We start from the raw sequence: 19,226 nt of genomic DNA on the forward strand, positions 1-19,226 counted from the left end.
ATCTTAGTAGGCCAGTTCCAGATCCACACCCTCAGTCCACTGAAGAAGGCCCTCAGTCTCCTGTAGATGAAGACATTCTCCCTAACGATTACAGACCTGATGATGTAGATGATCACATTTTTCGCACACCAGAGGATATGCAAATTACTGTAATCGGAGATACTGAAGATTCTGAAGTACAATTCTTAAACATAGCTCCACCAGCACCGGAGAAGAGGAGAGAAAGAAAGAGGCCTAGGTGGTTCGATGAGTACACTGCAATGAGGAAAAGGAATAAGAAATCGAAGACAGCAGTGAATGTGGATCCATTGAGGGTTGTTGATGGTAAATTACTTATGACCTTTCACAAGTGGTTGCTTGGCACGATTGGGAATAAATATCCGAGGGAATGCTTCTCAGGGACACACGATGCTGCTTGGTTCCTGAAACTGCATACTCCGAGGACATGGCTTTCTGACTCTGTAAGTTTTCTATAACTTCATAATTAAATAATGTTGAAAATTTATTTAAATGTTTCTATATATAGTGGTACGATATGGGTACGATATGGTACGAAAGTAGTACGATAATTATAAGTGTCAAATTATAAACTGTTTATGTCAATGGTACGATGGTGGTACGACATTAGCACGATAGTGGTACGATATAATTTGTTAAGTAGTTACTATTACCATCATAATTTTAGAATTTGTAGTGGGACAATTTAGGTACGATGGTAGTACGATAATGTACGATGATGGTACGACAGTGGGACGCTAGTGGGTACGATGGTGTATAATACTAGTTTTTTCCATAAAGGTACGACGATGGTACGACATTAACACGATATTGGTACGATAGAAGGTTTTATTGTTAATATATTCATGTACGATTGGGGTACGATAATGGTACGATTGGGGTACGATAGTTACTATATTCATGTCTGATAGTTTTTTTGTTTGTTTATTTTGGTACGATATTGTGGTTACTGACTTAATTTTCCTTTAATGTAGCATTTAGATGCAGCATTCCATCTCATGAGGAGGCGTCTAGAATTTTATCCTAACGTGTACCCTCAGAAATGTGTTGTTATGCCTACAATTTTTCCCGAATCATTGAAGGGTCGGTGGGACGCTTTTCCAGGTTCTGACTACTCTAGATTTAGTTGGGATGACAGTATATTGGACCTGGTTAGGGGTGATGCAGTCCAGTTCTTACCGAGTTGGCAGAACAAGGAGTTCATTTATTTTGCCCTCTTCTTGAAAGACCAAATGCATTGGGTAGCTGTAGAGGCAGACCTGAATGGGTGGATGCTCAACATCTTTGACTCCAGTATTGGATCAATTTCCGAAAACGATTTGATCAGCTTGATGGTTGACTGGTGTACCATTTTCCCGTCGGTCTTGCGACAGTCCGGTTTATTTGAGAACCATGACGTTATACTCGCGCCTCAGTTGACAGCATCAGAGAGTCAGGTCAGACCCTTCGATTGGAAATTCATTCCACGTGAATTCGTACCGCAAACAAAATCCAGGTGAACTTTATTAAATATCACATATTAATTATTATTTCTTAATTACAAAACTTTATTAAATTATTGTTTATTTTCTAATGCAGTGGCGATTGCGGATGTTACGTAATTGAGCATATTGAACATAAGCTTCTACAACTACCATTTGATAATGTAACTGACAATAATATGAAACTTTTTAGGCAAAGGTGGTGTGTAGACTTATTCTACCAAAACTTATGTTGAACGGTCTTAATTTTTTTGAATTGTATAATTTTTTTGATTGCTCTTTTTGTAATTACTACATTTTAATGTGCTTAATCTCTGCATCGTACTATCATCGATCACTATCGTACTCTATCGTACCCTCACTTGCCTCACAAATTTCACGAACAGTCCTGAAACCATACCATCGTACCATTATCGGACCAATATCGTACGTTATCGTACCCTAATGTCGTACATTAACTATCGTACTACATCGAGCAACGTCGTACCATATTGTAAGATACATTTAAATAATCCTACAACAAACAATATCGTGCATTGTCGTACCGGCATCGTGCACTATCGAACCAACACTGGATTATTACATATTTAAGAGTTTCATAATGGAGAAAAAAACAGAAAAAAACCTGCAAAATCCAGCACATAAAAAATATTACTAGTTCAAGCAGAAATAAAACATAATAGGTCAACTAGAATACAAACAAAACAAGTTAACCTCGGTACTTGCAAGACGCTTTGTTGTGCCCTTTACCACCACACTTGCTACAACATCGTTGTATCACAACCTTGTCTCCATTAGAAGGATATCGATTTTTCCTAATTCGTCCGACCTTTTGCTTCTTCGGTCGGCCTACAGGTTTCTTCTCAATCGGTACTCCAACTTGGATGTTCTTAATGTCTTCAGGCAATTCCCAATCATCCTCATCACCAACTGGCATAATTGTCCCCTCATATGTGCTCTTCCAACTCTCTCTTGTGTAATATTGAGAGCACAATGCGTACATGCTAATATTTCGTTCTTGAGCAGCAGCACATGCATGTGGACAAGGAATCTTCATGATTTGGAATAGGCCGCAACTGCATTGTCGTGCCTCCAAATCAACTATACCACCGCTCTGAACTGTTCCTCCGGGGTGGACATTAAATGTATAAGGTCCAGCTCTGTCGACGCTTAAGAACCGAGATTTCTCAAATTGACATGACAAGTCCCCCTCCATAACTAGTGATAGAGTCGTGCTACACTTTTCAGCGTTTTCCTTTCGAGTAGCAAACCATGTTTGAATAGTAAACCTGATGAATTCAACAAAAGCAGTGATCGGGAAGGCTCTTGCGTCCTTAGTTTTGCTGTTGAAACTTTCAGCCCAATTACTTGTCATTACATTGTAACGGTCCCCTGGAAAGTACGCACGAACCCATCTTTCAAATCCAATGCCCTCAAGATATAGTGCAACTCGAACATCCATTGCTTTTATCTTTTCAAATTCTCTTTCAAAATCTGTCTTCTTATACGAGTATGCACAACTGTAAATATGATCCGTGAAGCAATCAGTCTTGAACTTGCTAGCCACGTTCATAATAATGTGGTGGTAGCATGCGCCATGGGGTGCATCAGGGAAGACAAGTTCCAAAGCATGAACAATGCTTTGATGCCTATCCGATACGAATGCTAAGTTCTCAACATCACCAATCGCTTGTTTCAACTTCCTCATGAAATAGGTCCAAGAGTCGTGGTTCTCACTGTCAACCATTGCGAAAGCAATCGGAAATATGTGGCTGTCTGAATCCAATGCCACGGCACACAACATTTGGCCACCATACCTAGTTTTCAAGAAGGACCCATCAATACATATAACAGGTCGACAAAACTTGAATCCCCGCCTACAAGCACCCAGAGAAAAAAAGCAATACTTGAAGCGACCCTCGTCTACCTTGAAATCAGTAATGGAATCGGGATTGTTCAACCGCAGCATGTGCAAGTACCCAGGTAACTTCGAATATGAAGCTTCAGGCGTACCCCTAACTATGTGGAGTGCTTTCTCTCTGCATCTCCAAGCCTTCTCATAACTCATTTCGATCCCGAAAGAATTCTTCATATCTTCTCTTATTTTGGAGGCTAAATAATCTGAACCGTTAACTGAGAATTTATCCTTGATCAGTTCGGCAACTACCAAAGGTGATGCTTGACGGTTATCTTTTTTTCGAACATCGAGGGAACATGTGTGTACATTTTCAAATGCTGTCACCTCGAACATGTTAGAAAGTTGCTTCTTCTTCCCTCTTAACCTCCACCCACAATCAGGATCCTTGCATGTAATATACCAAACATCAGTACCAGACTTCTTAACTATAAAGTCGAATCCCTTCTTCATTGCAAACAAGCCAGCAACCTTTTTTAAATGTTCCTTGTCTCTGAAAAACTTTCCTAAATGAATCTCCCCGCCCGATGTGCCACCCATAGATATATAGTGACTATTATCCTCAATGTCTTCTCTTGTAAACATCTGAGCTTTGAATTTACTATAATATGTCGAAGAAGAGAGTGGATCACTAAATTCTCTAGCATCATTTGTTCCGTCTGGACGACTACTACTAGTACCAGGTGTTTGGCGATCTTCTCTACGGGGTCTACTTCTACATGTTGTTTGCCTCGGTATTTGGTACGACAGTGGACTCAGGCTCAAAGCTTGAGAACGGACCTCTGTTTCTTGGTCGTCATTGCCCTCAAAATCATTTTCAGGGTCAGGACAATCAGGAAAATCATCATGAAATGGCATCTGTGCTACATGGTCAACTGTTGGTATGAAAGGGTTTGATTCAGGTATAGCAGTGGCTACCAGCACCTCCGGATTTGTTTCTGGAACATAAGTCCCAACCTCACTACGAGTATCCTTAACAGTACTTGGTGGAGGATTACGATCAACAATGATATTCTTCTCCACCAAAGTCACAAAAAGGGGAACAAATTCATCTGGCTTCTTCAAAAGCATTGACAAATATAAGCTTACACCCTTGTCATTCCTTATAAGTTCAGGCCGATACATTAACCCTTTCATGTACTTATAATTCACTTCTAATTTCAGGTCATACTGCACTTTGTCAACCTCCAGCTCTGAGTACAGAAGTTCAACAAGTTGTGAGTAAGTTATGTCCTTCTCCAACTCGAACGTTAAATTTTCGGCTCCATTAAAAACCCAATCTCTACCTTCACGCTCCCAAACACCATTATACATTAAGTACGCGAACAAAGTTGACCCTATCATGTACAAAGAAAAAAAATCAGTAAATGGCAACAAAATGTCGAAATTTAGTTCAAATGTTTGGGAATCGTACCAGTATCGGGCCATATCGGGCGGTATCGGGCAAAGTTTTATTTATGTTTTTTGATCACTTAAAACACTAATATCGGGCAAGTATCGAGTAACATCGAGTACCATCGTACTATTAGGTCAGCAGTAACTTAATAATAACTATCGGGCATATATCGGACTACTATCGATCCATTATCGTACTTAAAAGGATGTGTAGATTTAAAATAATAATCGGGGCAACCATCGGGTAGCCATCGTACCCTTATAACCATCGGGTAACCAAACTATCGGGCAACCATCGGGTTGCCATCGGACCTTCATCCCTAACCTTGAAACTCAACAACTATCGTGCCTGTATCGGGTCTCTATCGGACACTATCGGGCATTTAGAAAAAAACTCAGGGAACCCAAGAAAACGCAGATTTTCACATAACACGATTTTCACCCAAAAAAACAGCAAAAAATACCAACAAACTATAGATCCAACATATAAACAGCATTATGAATCATAAAAGCAACCAACAACAACAAGAATCAAAGAAAATCACTTACCCATTTAATATCTTCACTATGAGCAAAAATAACACAAAGCTTGGTGTTTCTCCTCAAACAATCCACAATGTCCGAATGTGTATCTTTCTTGCAAGATTTTAGTATAAAAATCTTGTGTGTAAAACGTATGGTGAAGAGAGAGTGAGAGAGAATGTATGGTGAAGAGAGGTATGGTGAAGAGAGGTAGAGAGGAAGAGGGAGAATAGAGAGGAAAGGTGTTATGAGAGGGGTATTTTTGGTATTAAATGAAAGATGAGCATTGATATCATATGGTGGTTAACTTTGGTTCAAATTTTAATTATTAAGCTAATGTAAGTATGATTAATCAAATTTCCCTTATGGAATCGCTGGACCCAAACAACCTTGGGTATATTGAGGTCTGCATATTCTTCCTTACCTTGTTTTTTTTATATATATATATAGACAGGGTAATTGTATAGGGCACTACTTTTGCCCCTACCAATAAGAGCATATCAATTTTTGGCACTTGAAAAAAATTATAACTCAAAATTTTTATATAATAATGTACATTGTAGTTATAGTAGGCATCCTACCAGTTTTTAATAAATTCTAAATAATTTACGGCGTCGAAAAAATTGTTCGAACAGTTAGTTGCACTCGTGCTTATTTTTTTTATTCGCATGCAATCGTCTATTTTGAATTCTGTTTTTTAACATCGCAAATTATTCATAATTTTTCAAAAATTGGTGAGATGTCTGCTATAAATACAATATACACTACCATATAAAAGAATTTGGGTTGTACTTTCTTCTTGTGGCAAAAATAAAGACGTCTCTATCGATAGGGACAAAAGTGGCACCCCTATTATTAGAAAGATGGATTTTAGTGATATATTTTGAAAGATAAAGTAGAAAAACTTATGAGAGTGCTCTCATGGTAATGTCTTATTAGTGATTTTTTTTTTTAAATTCTTATTTCCAACTCACTTGATTGTTAAATAGTTGTTGCAATTTTTCTTTTCATTGAAAGAAGGGGCCGAGGTTTTAAGGCTCCGCCTAGATCTAAGAAAAGCTCAATAAAGTAATTAATGAAAAAAAAAAGAGAGTAATGGATTTTTTTTTTGGACTGCAGTTGCAACAATTGAAATTGCTATTTGAACAAGGCTCAGTTAATACCAGAGACTTAGCGACTACACAGAGCCGACTTCTTAGCCAGAATCTGAGCAAGATGTTGGTCCCTACTAAAGAGTCCAACCCAATAAAGCGGCTTTACAGACGGTTCACATATTTTGTAGAGGAAAACTGGAGACGTATTTGGGTCATGGGTATGTGGCTCGCTGTCTGTGCAGGCCTTTTCATTTGGAAGTTCATTCAGTACAAGAATCGGGCCGTGTTTGAAGTCATGGGTTATTGTGTTACCACGGCTAAAGGTGCTGCCGAGACCCTCAAGTTCAACATGGCTCTAATTCTCTTATCCGTCTCTAGACATACCATTACTTTGATCAGAAGCACCACAAAGTTGGGAGTAGTGGTTCCCTTCGATGACAATATTAACTTTCACTAGGTAATATCATCGACATATATACGACTATATTTTGATAAAGATATTATAGATTTTAGATATATTAGCGGCGAAACTAACTAGATACTCAATTTTTATTTTAACAGCAAAATTACCTAAGCTCACTAAAGTAGTCCTCCATAGTACTACCAATTCTTTAACCACGTTAAATTTACTATCCAAAAAAAGAAAAATTGGACTACTTATTTGCCACACTTACAAAAACTTTGAGTATTTATCTGCCACACTTACAAAATCTTAGGTAGTTTCATCAATAATATTGATTTTTTTTATATATATACTTTATTTTTATAAATATAGAGATGGAATATTATAAATGATAATTATATTTACACTTCATATATTATAAAAACACCCTAGCTAATTTTAGTTATTACCCTTCACGGCAGAAAAGGCCTTTCGATCGGTTGCCGAATGAGTTTGCTAGATACCCGAATGAGGAAATATCAACATGCAAGCATTGTAACCATAGAGACTACATTAAATGTAGGAACAGTAATAACCACATTGTTCCCTAACTTTAATATGCCTCTCAGAGACAATTGATTGACTGATTCTTTCAAAGTTGAAGTCCAATTGGTTGGAATTGACCAAGAGATATCAATTCTATAGGAGATACTCTTCACTACTAGATGACATACAGAATCCAAGATCACACTCTGGATCTTTCAATGCCAACAGTTGAAGAAGCATTGTTGGTCTCGGTAGACTCTACCCAAATTCCAACATGCACACATATTCCAAGGAAAATCTCTATAGATGATCTTATGAAGATTTTGCACAGTTCGTGGATAACAAACTATGAGATGCTCCACCAACCTCAAAAAGTTGTCCAAACTCTGATTGAACCATCTTATCACAAGAAAGAAAATGGCTCTGTCGAAATCGTCTTTGACAGAACTCAAACAAAGACCCACAGTTACTTCACCACCCAGTACACAATGACTTCTATCACACCAATTGATGTGGATCCAATCATTTGATTCTCAAGGCAACCCTATTTATGCTTTTTAATCTTCGGACGGACATAAGTATTAGGATGTTTGCGACTGCAGAAGCTGCCTAAAAATAGAAGAAGACCTCCCAAAGCAATGTCCTAGCTCAAGAAAACGTCTCAAGCAGTGATTAGAAAAAGAAGAAAATGGAATAGGGTTTTTGGGCCAACCTTCTGGAAAGTTTGACTATATTGTCAAATATTCTGCTCCCAAAAACTAGTCTGACCCTTCCCCAGAACCAACTAGATGGAACACAGAGTTTATTCCACCAAACTCTCAACAGTCTCCACCTCCAATTCCTCAACAGAACATCCTACCGTTCTATAAAACACTACTACAAAAACTGACTTTAAATTACAACAAGAGAAAAACCTTTAAATTCTCGAAGGAAAAGGGACGAAACTCGCTCAAGTTCCTAATGAGAAAGCGCTACTTCAAGAAGAAGTCTGACAAATGTTATATCTGCAGAAGAAAAGGACATTATGCAAAATAATGTCCAAAAGGGAAAATTGCCAAGATGGCCTCCCACATTCAACAAAAAATTTGCATATCTTCTCTACTGACGACGAGATGAATCAAGAGTCTCTCTGTGCATTCGAACAACTAGATAGTTTAGAAACGAATGAGTTCTACCACATGCCAGCTATCTATACGATACAACCATCACCAGTCATTTCCATGCAATTCCTCTCTATAAAATATGCTCGGTCAGTCAAGGTAGCGACCTTCTTCGATACTGGAGCATCATACACCATGATGAATGTAATGCCCCAAATTTCCTAATAAGGTTTAGGACCTTGATTAGGAGGCCGGGAGGGCCATAATTGATTTATTATAGTATTTAATGATTATATGCATGTTTACGTGAATTATATTATTATATGATGGTGGATGCATGCATATGGGAGAATTTATTATTGTGAGGGTATTCTGGTAATTTGGCCGCTATGGGCGTAATTGCATAATTTGGGTGCATGATTGTGATTAATTAATATAGCCACATTATAAGGTGGATTGGTTCGAGCTAGTCGACATGAGACGATCGTGAGATGCGAGAGTTTGGTCTAGTCATAACAGGTATAAGTTCGGGGCTCGGGGTGAGTCTCGGGGTGAATTTAATGATTAGAGCATTACTGGGAATTAAAAGGGTAATGAGATATGGATTATTGGTGTTTGAGGTTATTGAGAATAGCGGGAATTGGAGGGTGTTAAATGTGATTAATGAAATAGGTGCGAAAGGACGGTTTTGCCCTTGGTGGCTATTAAGGTTTTATTTTAGACCTAAGGGTATTTAGGTCTTTTTACCTTAAGAGATATATATCAACCATTGAGGCTGTAGAAGAGTAACAAAAATAGAGCCTCTCCTCCTTCACTCCCGATAGATTTTCTTCCTCTTTTCTCTTTGGATTTTCGAGCTCAGTTTGAGGAATCGAACCAAGGAACCAAGCTTAGCCAAGCTAGGGTTGTGCTCCACCATTGAAGAGGGTGTGTTGCCAAGATTAAGGTGAGTTTCTAGCCACTAGAACTCTTGGTTTTACTCTGTTTTATAAGTTAAGTTTCAGCTGGTTTTTGGGTTGGAAACTTGGGAATTGGTTGGAGTTTTGGCTAGGGTTCTTGGGGTTGTGGTCCTTATTAGGACATGTGGAGATGGTATTTGGGTTCATTTGGGAGTTAATTTGATGTTTGGAAGCTTTTGGATTGGGTTAGAAATGGTAGAATCGAAGAAGGAAAAATCTGGGAATTGGCTGGCTGAAGGTAGCGCTACAGCGCCCAGTGTAGGGCGCTACAGCGCTACCTACAGGGTGGCTGGGCGGTTTGTGGTTCTGCCTTGAGCGCTGGGGCGCTAGAAGGGCAGCGCTGTAGCGCTACCCTGTTCCTTCAGAACCCTGCTTTGGGTGTTTTTAAGGGTTTTTGACTTGGGGTTTCAATCTTTAAGGCCCGGGATCGAATCTACTCACTGTGTGGGCGTGTTTTGAGGTCCCGAGAGTGGGGTTTAGGTTAAGACCCTATCTTTGGTAATTTTCATTAATTGGAGATTGTTTTGGTTATGACTAGGTGACCGCTAAAGGATTAAGGATCGATCGTTCTCAAGGGTCGTTCTTGTTCTAACTCTCACTCGAACCGGAGGTAAGAAAACTGCACCCTGTGTATATGTGACATGCATGGCTATCATTGATGCATGATGGTTGATTATTGAGTATGACATGCATGGCTATTCTTGATGCATGTTGGTTGACTGTTAAATGTGACATGCATGGCTGCTATTGATGCATGTTGGATTGTTAAGTATGATGCGTGTGATGCATGAGAAACATGTGATTAGGACATGCTTTATATACTGGGTATGACATTGTTCAGAGCTTGAGCCTCTGTGGTTGTGCATGGTCCTAATTGTACTGGTATCTATTAGTAAGCATGCTAAACACTTTGTTTATGGACATTGGACATGTGATATATGTTTGGTGGCATGGCTTGCCTGTGTATGGCGCTGACTTATTAGTCAGAATCGACAATGGTGTCAGGTCCGTCTGTGAAGCTGTGACTTATTAGTTAAGTTCACCACGGGCTGAGCACTGGTCGTGTTTTACCGACCCAAGGGTCAGAAATGGCAGTGCGTTGTGAGCACCGGGCCGATTAAAGATTTGATCTAATCAAGGTTGGCATTGAATGACTCATATGGGGTATTAATGCTAGACCGACCGGAAGGTCAATGAGAACTATAAGCGCTTGCCTGGTTTACAACCAGATGACTATAGCCAAGGTATAGAACCCCGGTGACTGTTTGTCACATGGCTAAGGGACGTTGTCCATAGTTTCGACTCTAGAGTCGTGAGGAAGGTTATGTTGGTGACTAGTCACCATGCACCTATCCTAACCAATCTTATGAAAGGAACACTTATCAGTTGAGCCATGGTGACCCTATCGTCACGTGGCTAGAGGGAGCGATGCTCATTATTGTGACTTTTGGCTACTGTCACCTATCTGGATGGATCATTGGTTCCAAATGGTTACTATGGTTATAGTTGATATTATATCATGTTATATTGTGTTTTCTTGCTGGGCTTCGGCTCACGGGTGCTACGTGGTGCAGGTAAAGGCAAGAGGAAGCTGGACCATCCTTGAGTTGGAGAGCTTAGGTGATGACGTGTACATATGCAGCTGCTCGTCCGCCACGGCCGAGGTTTAAAGTGGAACTAGGGTTGAACCTTGTTTTGCCGCTTAGAACGGCCTGTTGTAAATATTTTCTGTAATAAACTCTGAAACTTTATTTTTGGGATCCCAATGTATATGCTAAACGTTCTAGTGAAACGTTACATCTTAACCAAAGTTTTAATCCCTAAACCGCTAATCATACTTAGTTCACGATTTTGGCCAAATGACTCGGTTAGCGAGTTTAGCACTGTTTACAAGGCACACCGTAACGGTCCCTGAGGTTTGGGGCGTTACAATGAACCCTGATGTTCTCCCTCTAGAATATTGGAGAAAGGAAAAAATAATTCTTCCATGCTGCAAATGGGAGCATTTTCTGTACATAACTCATCAGCAAGCCAATCAAATTATAGGTCTTCCCAGGATGCTCTATCATTCATAGAGTAATTGGCTCAAAATTACCAGGGAAAAATCTAACCATTGGTTTTGATGTATACACCAAGAAAAAGAGTTTATAAATCCTTCCTGGTGGCCTCGAATATAAACAACATTTTGCACCATGGGAATCCATATCAAACTATTTCATGATGCCCACTAATCCATTCTCCCAAATCAAGCAAAGGCTCATAAAAAATTCTTATGCCACAAGTCATGCCGAGTTCCTCCAAAAATGTGACCATCCTCTATGGAAAAACCAACAACTCTTCATTGGTCTACCCTTCAAGCTCAATGAAGACATTAACCCTACCAAGGCAAGTCACCCAGGCATGAACCCAGAGCATCAAAAAAATGGCATTTGAAGAATGTAAAGAGTTACAAAAACAAGGTCTGATTGAACCAACCACATCATCATGGGCATGCCATACTTTCTACGTCAATAAGAGATCAGAAAAGGATCAAGGAATTCATTATTTGCAAGCCTGTCAAAGGCTTAAATATGTTCAAAATTCGATCTAAAGGTGGGGTTTTGGAAATTGGGTATCAAACAAAAAGATAGGCCAAAACAACCTTCTGCATTCCCAATCACCACTTCCAGTGTACTGTCCTTCCTTTTGGTCTCAAAACATCCTCATCAATGTTCCAAAAGGCCATGACCAGAATTTACGACTCAATTTTAGAAAAGGCCCTGATCTACATTGATGATATATTGCTCTCTCACAATTCATCTCTCTCACAGAAACCCATGGAGTCATATTATCCAAAAAATATATATATGCTCATTGGAAAAACACAAACTGAGTTCTTGGGAATGAAGGTATTCATAGGCCAATATGAGGCCCAACCACACATAGCCCAAGAATTACTCAATTCTTCCAAAGAAGACTTCACAACTGTCCAAATCCAATAGTTCTTAGGAATTGTTATTTATTTACATGACTATGTCCATCGGCTTTCAGAAATGACAAGACCAGTCAATGACATGCTTAAAAAGAAAACTCCACCATTGTCACAAGAGTAGACTGTAGCGGTCAAAAAATTAAAAGAAATGATGTAGACACTACCAACCTTACAAATTAATTTTGATGGAAAAATAATCTTGCAAACAGACATTAGTGATCGGTATTGGGGAGTTGTCCAACTCAAACAGGACCAGAAAAAGTGTTGCGAAATTTTAAGCTATGCAAGTGCACACAGTCGCAATTTGTAATAATATGGTAAAAACCAAGTATCGTCCTCAAGGACTGAATTCTCAATTACCAATCAATTAATTTCTCTTTCTATTTGATCAATTAGAATTCTTGATTCTTATAGACACAGCAAAGGAAACTATAATATTCAGAATCAATAATTAAAAATTAAATAAAATAACAAATAATATCAAAACCTTGGATTAAATTCACTGTAAAACAATTAGGAATCCTAATTTTCTCTACTATCCACTCTATTAATCTTTAATGCAATTACTACTAAAACTCTTCTCATTGAAATGATAGGTATGCAAAAGTGTTAACTATTCGAGTTAAGAAATAGAAAACTCGACCTAGTGTGAATTCCCTATATTTCTATGGTCAATTCAAACAATAGGAAGCAATGAATACAACCCTCAATCACATAAACCAATTTGATACTTTCGTTCTAAATTGAAATCTATGTCTATTCAATTTTAGCATATTCAAATCTCACTTTTCAGATTTTGATTCAAATTCGTAAATCATATGTAAAAGATGCGCAGTCAATTACATACACAATAAACACAAATTGAATAGATTTCAGATAAAGAAGAAATAGATAGATGCATTAAATCATAATAGAGTTTCAAGAGAGTCAATTAGAAAACCTAAACATAAATTTAGTTCATAAACATGACTAAATCAAACTTAAACATAGAATCAAAAGATAAAGAAAAAGAAAAAGAACTCTGAGTTTTCTTGTTGTTTCTTCCCTAGCCTCCTTGCTTAATCTGATCTCCCCACTTAAAAACGTCAATAAAGAAGTTTTTATAGACCCTAATTCACTTTTTGCATGAAAAGACAAGATTACCCTGAAAATTCCCCTAAATTGTGTTTCCGTACGGACCCTAGCGCTGGGGCGCCACGGGATAGCGCTGAGGCGCTGTAAATAAGTCTCAAAACACGTTTATGGAAAATTGATGGCACTGGGGCGCTAAAACGTAGCGCCTAGGTGCTATAACCCGCATTAAAATATGCTCTCTGTTTCTCGGCAGTGCTGGGGCGCTGGTTTGTAGCGCTGGGGTGCTACTTTGCACAGAATAAAACTGACTCGTTTTGAACAGCTTGCAGCGTCAGATCATCATACTTTGATCATAACTCCTTCAATATAACTTCGAATTGAATGATTCAAAAAGCTGTGGAAAGCTAAGAGAAATATCTACAACTTCTTGTTCTAGACATGTTTCCAGAAATTGATTAAATCCTTGTCAAAATGTGGCATAAAGTCTCAGACTTGCGTTATAGAACATAAACGACGTGTGTTGAGCCTCTTTAATGTAGTATCTTCCACACATGATGCCTTGAAACTCCACAATCAACACTAAATCCATCTTATTAATCATTTTTAACATGTTTCTTCTCATCTCATGCCATAGTATGCACTTGACCATTAAAACCTTAAACAAAAAGAAAACAAGCGTAAATCTGCACTAAACAATCCTAAATAACTAAAAACACAACCTAAAACGATCCCTAAAACAAACCTAAAATGACCCTAACAAAAATAAAAGGAGAATATGTGGATACAAGAGTGGCCACTTCAAATACTCTCAAATCCACACTACTACAAAAAAGTATGAGTCCTAAAAAAGATTTTAGGACTCACGGGGCGCAAGTCCTTTATTTGAGAGCCTTAAAAACTGAGGTTCGCGAGTCCTAAAATAATATTTTTAGGGACTCGCAATGCGAGTCCTAAAAAGTTTTCACTACTACAAAAGGTTTTTTAGGACTCGCAATGTATGTCCTAAAAATTTTGCTGAGTACCTTTTAATTAATTATAATTTTATTTTATAAATCAATATTTGGGTAAAATGCCCAATTTTTTTTTTTAAAATCCCACTATTGCCGAATGAATAATAAATATATACTTATATATTTAAAATAAATATATTATAGAAAATATTAGAAATATTACTATGATTAGTTGAATGAATATATTAAAGATACACAAAAAAAAAAATCAAAGCAAACATTGTTGAGATAACTACAAGCATATGCAAAGATTAATGTACATCAATAATATTATATGATTATATACAATCAACCTGAATAACATATGCTTAGTTAACTAATTCTCAAACAAAACTTTTCCATGTCAAAGTAATAAAGATCCAAACAAATACAGATTAGAAATAAAAGACCCAAGAGACCTGAAAATCTAAACAAACACAACCTGCGAGCCACCACCTGAAAATGAAGACCCGCCTGCGAGCCACCGCCTCTATGAGCCACCACTGTCATGAGCTACACTCGCCTGCGAGCCACTGAGATGCGAGTCCCACCTCCGTGAGTCACCATTGCAGCGAGCCCCCCACCCGTTGTGAGCCACCGGCGTTGATGTGGCACATCTGCTTGAGCGAGCCGTGGATCTCATCGACGACGTCCATGTGCGGCCATGTGCTTGGTCTTGGAAAGGCTGAGGGAGACAAGGAGAAGTAGGGTCGGGATGGGGAGAACAACAGCTTGGAAAGGCAGGGGAGAAGAGGGTCGGGAGGGAGGAGAATCCGAGAGAGCAAGAGGGAGGCTGAAACACTTTAGGGTTAGTGTGTGTTTTAGACTTTAGTTTTAGGTCAGATTTTTTTTTAAATACAATATTTAGGTATAACCCCAAATATATAAAATAAAATTTTCTTTCTTTTTTTAAAAAATAAAAATAAAAGAAATCTGTTTTTTAATTTAGTTATTAAAATAAAGCTTTAATTTATTCATTTATTTGTCATTTTTTACTTAAAAGATTTTAAGGACACCCAAAGTGAGCCCTTAAAAGTCACCACTAATATTACACTTAAATTTTCTATTGAGGTTTTTTAGGACCCACATATGTTTTTAGGACACTCATTGCGAGTCCTAAAATGTGTTTTTAAGGACTCTCAATGAGTGTCCTAAAAAGTCCAGGAACTTTTGTTAAAAAAAAAAATTCAAACTTTTAGGACACATATCAGTTTTTAGGACTCGCAACGCGAGTCCTAAAAAGTTCAGGAGCAGTTTTAGGACTTGTATCTAGGTGAGTGCCCTAAAAAAGTGTCCTAAAAAGGTGTTTTTGTAGTAGTTCCATTATCACTCTACCCTAAAAGAGTGAATGGCAATTAAGATGGAAATTACAAAATTTGAATTCCATCTGATTGGCCATAATTTCTTGGTTGAAACAGACTTTGCCGCGTAAAAAAGAATGATCAGTCTAAAGAAAAGCAAGATGATAAATGCCAAACTTTTGAGACTGGTAGTCTGGTTTAACTGCTACTCCTTTGACATTAAACACATCCAGGGCAAAGATAATATTGTGGCTGACTTCTTATCCAGATCACCTCTTGCTATAAATTTAGCCTCAGGGTGCTCACCAAAAATCATCCCTATCATCTCCCACAAATCATCACATACCATCCCACTCATACTCATGATGGCTTCCTCCTATTCTCCCAGAAGCAATCAATCCTTTCCCTTGGATGCAAAAAACATCATTTCTTTGCGAAAGAGAAATTCAAAGAGCAATATATCTTCAAAATTTTCTGATTTCCAAACTCGGACCTTCCATATAAAATGACTTTGAAATCCATCCGAAGTATCCCTTTGCTCAAATCCTACCTCTTAGAGATGTTATTTTTACACCAAAACTAGTAGCCCAACTCTTATAGTATCTGGCCAGTATTTTCACAATAGTTGTTGAGGTACAAACCAGGGCATGGCACACGTTGATCAAATCATTCTTGGATCAAGAAAGGTTCAAACCGGCATACAAAGTACAAACGGACATTTTGTCCTGGTTTTCTCCATTGAAAGAATGGAAAAAAATCCTATCAACTGAATGGAAAAGGGTCCAGAAGGATAGACCTACTTTTATCTACCCACCAGGCCCAAATTTTGCCAACTTAATGAACTGGTATAATGTTCTCTTTGTTAGCCTTAATTCCAAACTTGATGAAGAACATAATATAGTTAGTAATCTGACATTTGAAGTCTACAGGTCAAAAGAAGAACCATTATGTGGTCTTGTGGGTCAAGAATACTTGGACAACCAAAAGAGTTTGTTTGAGAAAAATTAGACTATACCTCTTGAGTTGTGGCCCAAGCCAGAAGAAGATGCCCCTTGTGTGACATTCCCTTCTGACTACACTTGCAAAATAACAAAGGCCCTTGAAGCCTTCCACATTGCGGAGAATGAGACAATTCTTGCCATCCAAATCAAAGAAACTTTGAAGATGACCGACATTGAAGGGGTAATTTTCGGAAAGAGTAATTACTTTGAAGATTCTCAAGACCCACATGCTAATACTCCACATTCGCAAGATACTTATCTATTTTATTATACAGGAAATGAATGGGATACCACATACACAAACTATAAGGCATGCCCTCTAGCTGGTAGTGATCAAGACGAAGAGCCGACAAGATGGGATCCCCTCCACAAGGATCCATCATATAACTGTAACTACTGTGGCAACCATGAAACAATATTTAAATAAGTACTTTACTCTGTCATCTAGTGTGTAAAAGAAAATATATGGCCTTTACTTTATTTCATTTATGTTTTGTTCAGGGAATCTTATCACATACTTATAGATAAGGTTAAGTGTCTTTATTTTTTTTTCTTTTATGCTTTTGTTTACCAAAAAACGGACTACCTGATGACGTGGCAGGATTGATCTACACGTGGGAAATACGTGGCAGTTTTAAGTGAGCATATCCTGATCGGCCATCGACTAGGAGAGCATGGGCTTATTGAGTATCATAATTGTGGGTGACCAGCCTGGTCTCATATACTTATTTATGTCCTTCAGATGCGCAATCTTGTAATTACATATTAATTTCAATTTTCATTCTTATTTATATACGCGTGTATTAAGGTTAATTAAGGCCCATTGGCCCATGTAGACCTCCTTGAGCCTATAAATAAGAATCAAAGGGCATAAGAGGGGGACTTTTTTCGCACTTTTAGTTTGAGAACACTTGAGCTAAGAGATTCTAAGAGAAAAAGAGTGTTGTTATCCATCACAATTGTATTTATCTGAGAATTAGTGAAAATCGTGAACCCAAGTTCATTGATCATTGTTCTTGGAATACTACATCAATAAGAATGCTAAGTGGACGTAGGTTATTACCATTTAATTGGGGCCGAACCACTATAACTTGTTTGTGTCGTTTATCTTTTCATCTGGAGTTCTTCTCACTTTCATCTCACTTTAAATCTTTTATCTGACTCCGTGTCGTTGACCAATTCGAGGGTCAACATTTTGGTGCTTTCATTAAGTGCCGAACTCAAGATTTCCAATAAGATCAAATGGCGAAAACATCCAGAAAGACTGGAAAAACTTCTGGTGCTGCATCCACCCAACCTCCTCCACAGAATGTGGCTGAAGATGAACCACAGTTGGATTTCGAAGAGGAGGAAATGGATTCTGAGACCTTGAGAACAACACTAATTGTGTTGCAAGAGGAGTTAGCCAATCTAAGAGCGATTCAGGAGAATGTGGCTGAGACGATGGCGTTGTAACAGAGGGAAATTGAACGTCAATGTCAAGAGTTAAATGAGTGACAGGCTGACATGGACCGCCGACAGAGAGACGTCACTCCCGCCCTAGAAGCAGCCATTCAGTTGGCCCGGGGACAACCTGCGCCAACTTCTCAACCGGATCAGCCACCAAGTGTACCACCACAACAAGGCCCAAACTCAAGTCATCCAACTCAACTGGCAAGCCCTCTAAGGCCGGAGCAACCTCCTGTTGCTCAATAGGATATTCCATTTCAAGATCCTGAGCAACAACCACCTTCTAGTTCTGGTCGAGATAATCCCCAGTGTCAAAGGAAGAATAGGGCCGGGTAGCCTCCCTGAAGCCTTAGACACCAAACTACTGAGGAACCGAATAGCAATGGCATAAACCCCAAACAAACTTAAGATGCTAGTATTTCCCAACTTCGATGGATATGGGGACCCAGTATCTCATGTGAATAAGTTCGAGATACAAATGGACATCTAAAAGGTGTTGGATGACGCTCGCTACAGAATCTTTCCGGCCACCTTATTCGATACTGCTCAGGAATGGTTTTTCAAATTCCCTCCTGCTAGCATAGTGTCGTGGGAGATGTTCCTAAAGGAGTTTTACGGGCAATTCTACGTCGGTCAAGTACATTCGACTGAAGCCAACCAACTGGTCGAGATTCGCCAGAAGGAAGGAGAGTCTTTAAAGGAATACGTCCAGCGTTTTATGCGAGCGGCAGCTGGAGCTAAAACGGTTGGCGATGAGGGGAAAATGATGGCACTTACTGCTGGAGTGCGGCGCCACTCACCCCTCTGGAGCAGTTTAAGGAAGAATGGGGTGAAGAGTACCCAAGAATTCCTAGATCGAGCAGACCAGTACATCAAGCACAAAGAGGCAATTGCTAACGAAGGGAAGTCGCCTACAGGAGATAAGGGACCAAAGGAAGATCCCACTAAAGCTGCCAATGGGTCAAAGAAACCCAACGTCAACGACAAAAACAATGGGAAAAATGGTGGAAAAAGGGCAAACAACGAGCA

The 19,226-nt window shown here is 38.7% G+C and overlaps 1 pseudogene; it reads left to right on the plus strand.

Moving 5' to 3' along the window:
- Positions 1-19,226, plus strand: part of LOC133790966 (respiratory burst oxidase homolog protein B-like) — a 63,965-nt pseudogene that overhangs the window by 7,122 nt on the left and 37,617 nt on the right.

This window comes from Humulus lupulus, chromosome 7 (genome assembly GCF_963169125.1).
Source record: "Humulus lupulus chromosome 7, drHumLupu1.1, whole genome shotgun sequence".
Lineage (NCBI taxonomy): Eukaryota > Viridiplantae > Streptophyta > Magnoliopsida > Rosales > Cannabaceae > Humulus > Humulus lupulus.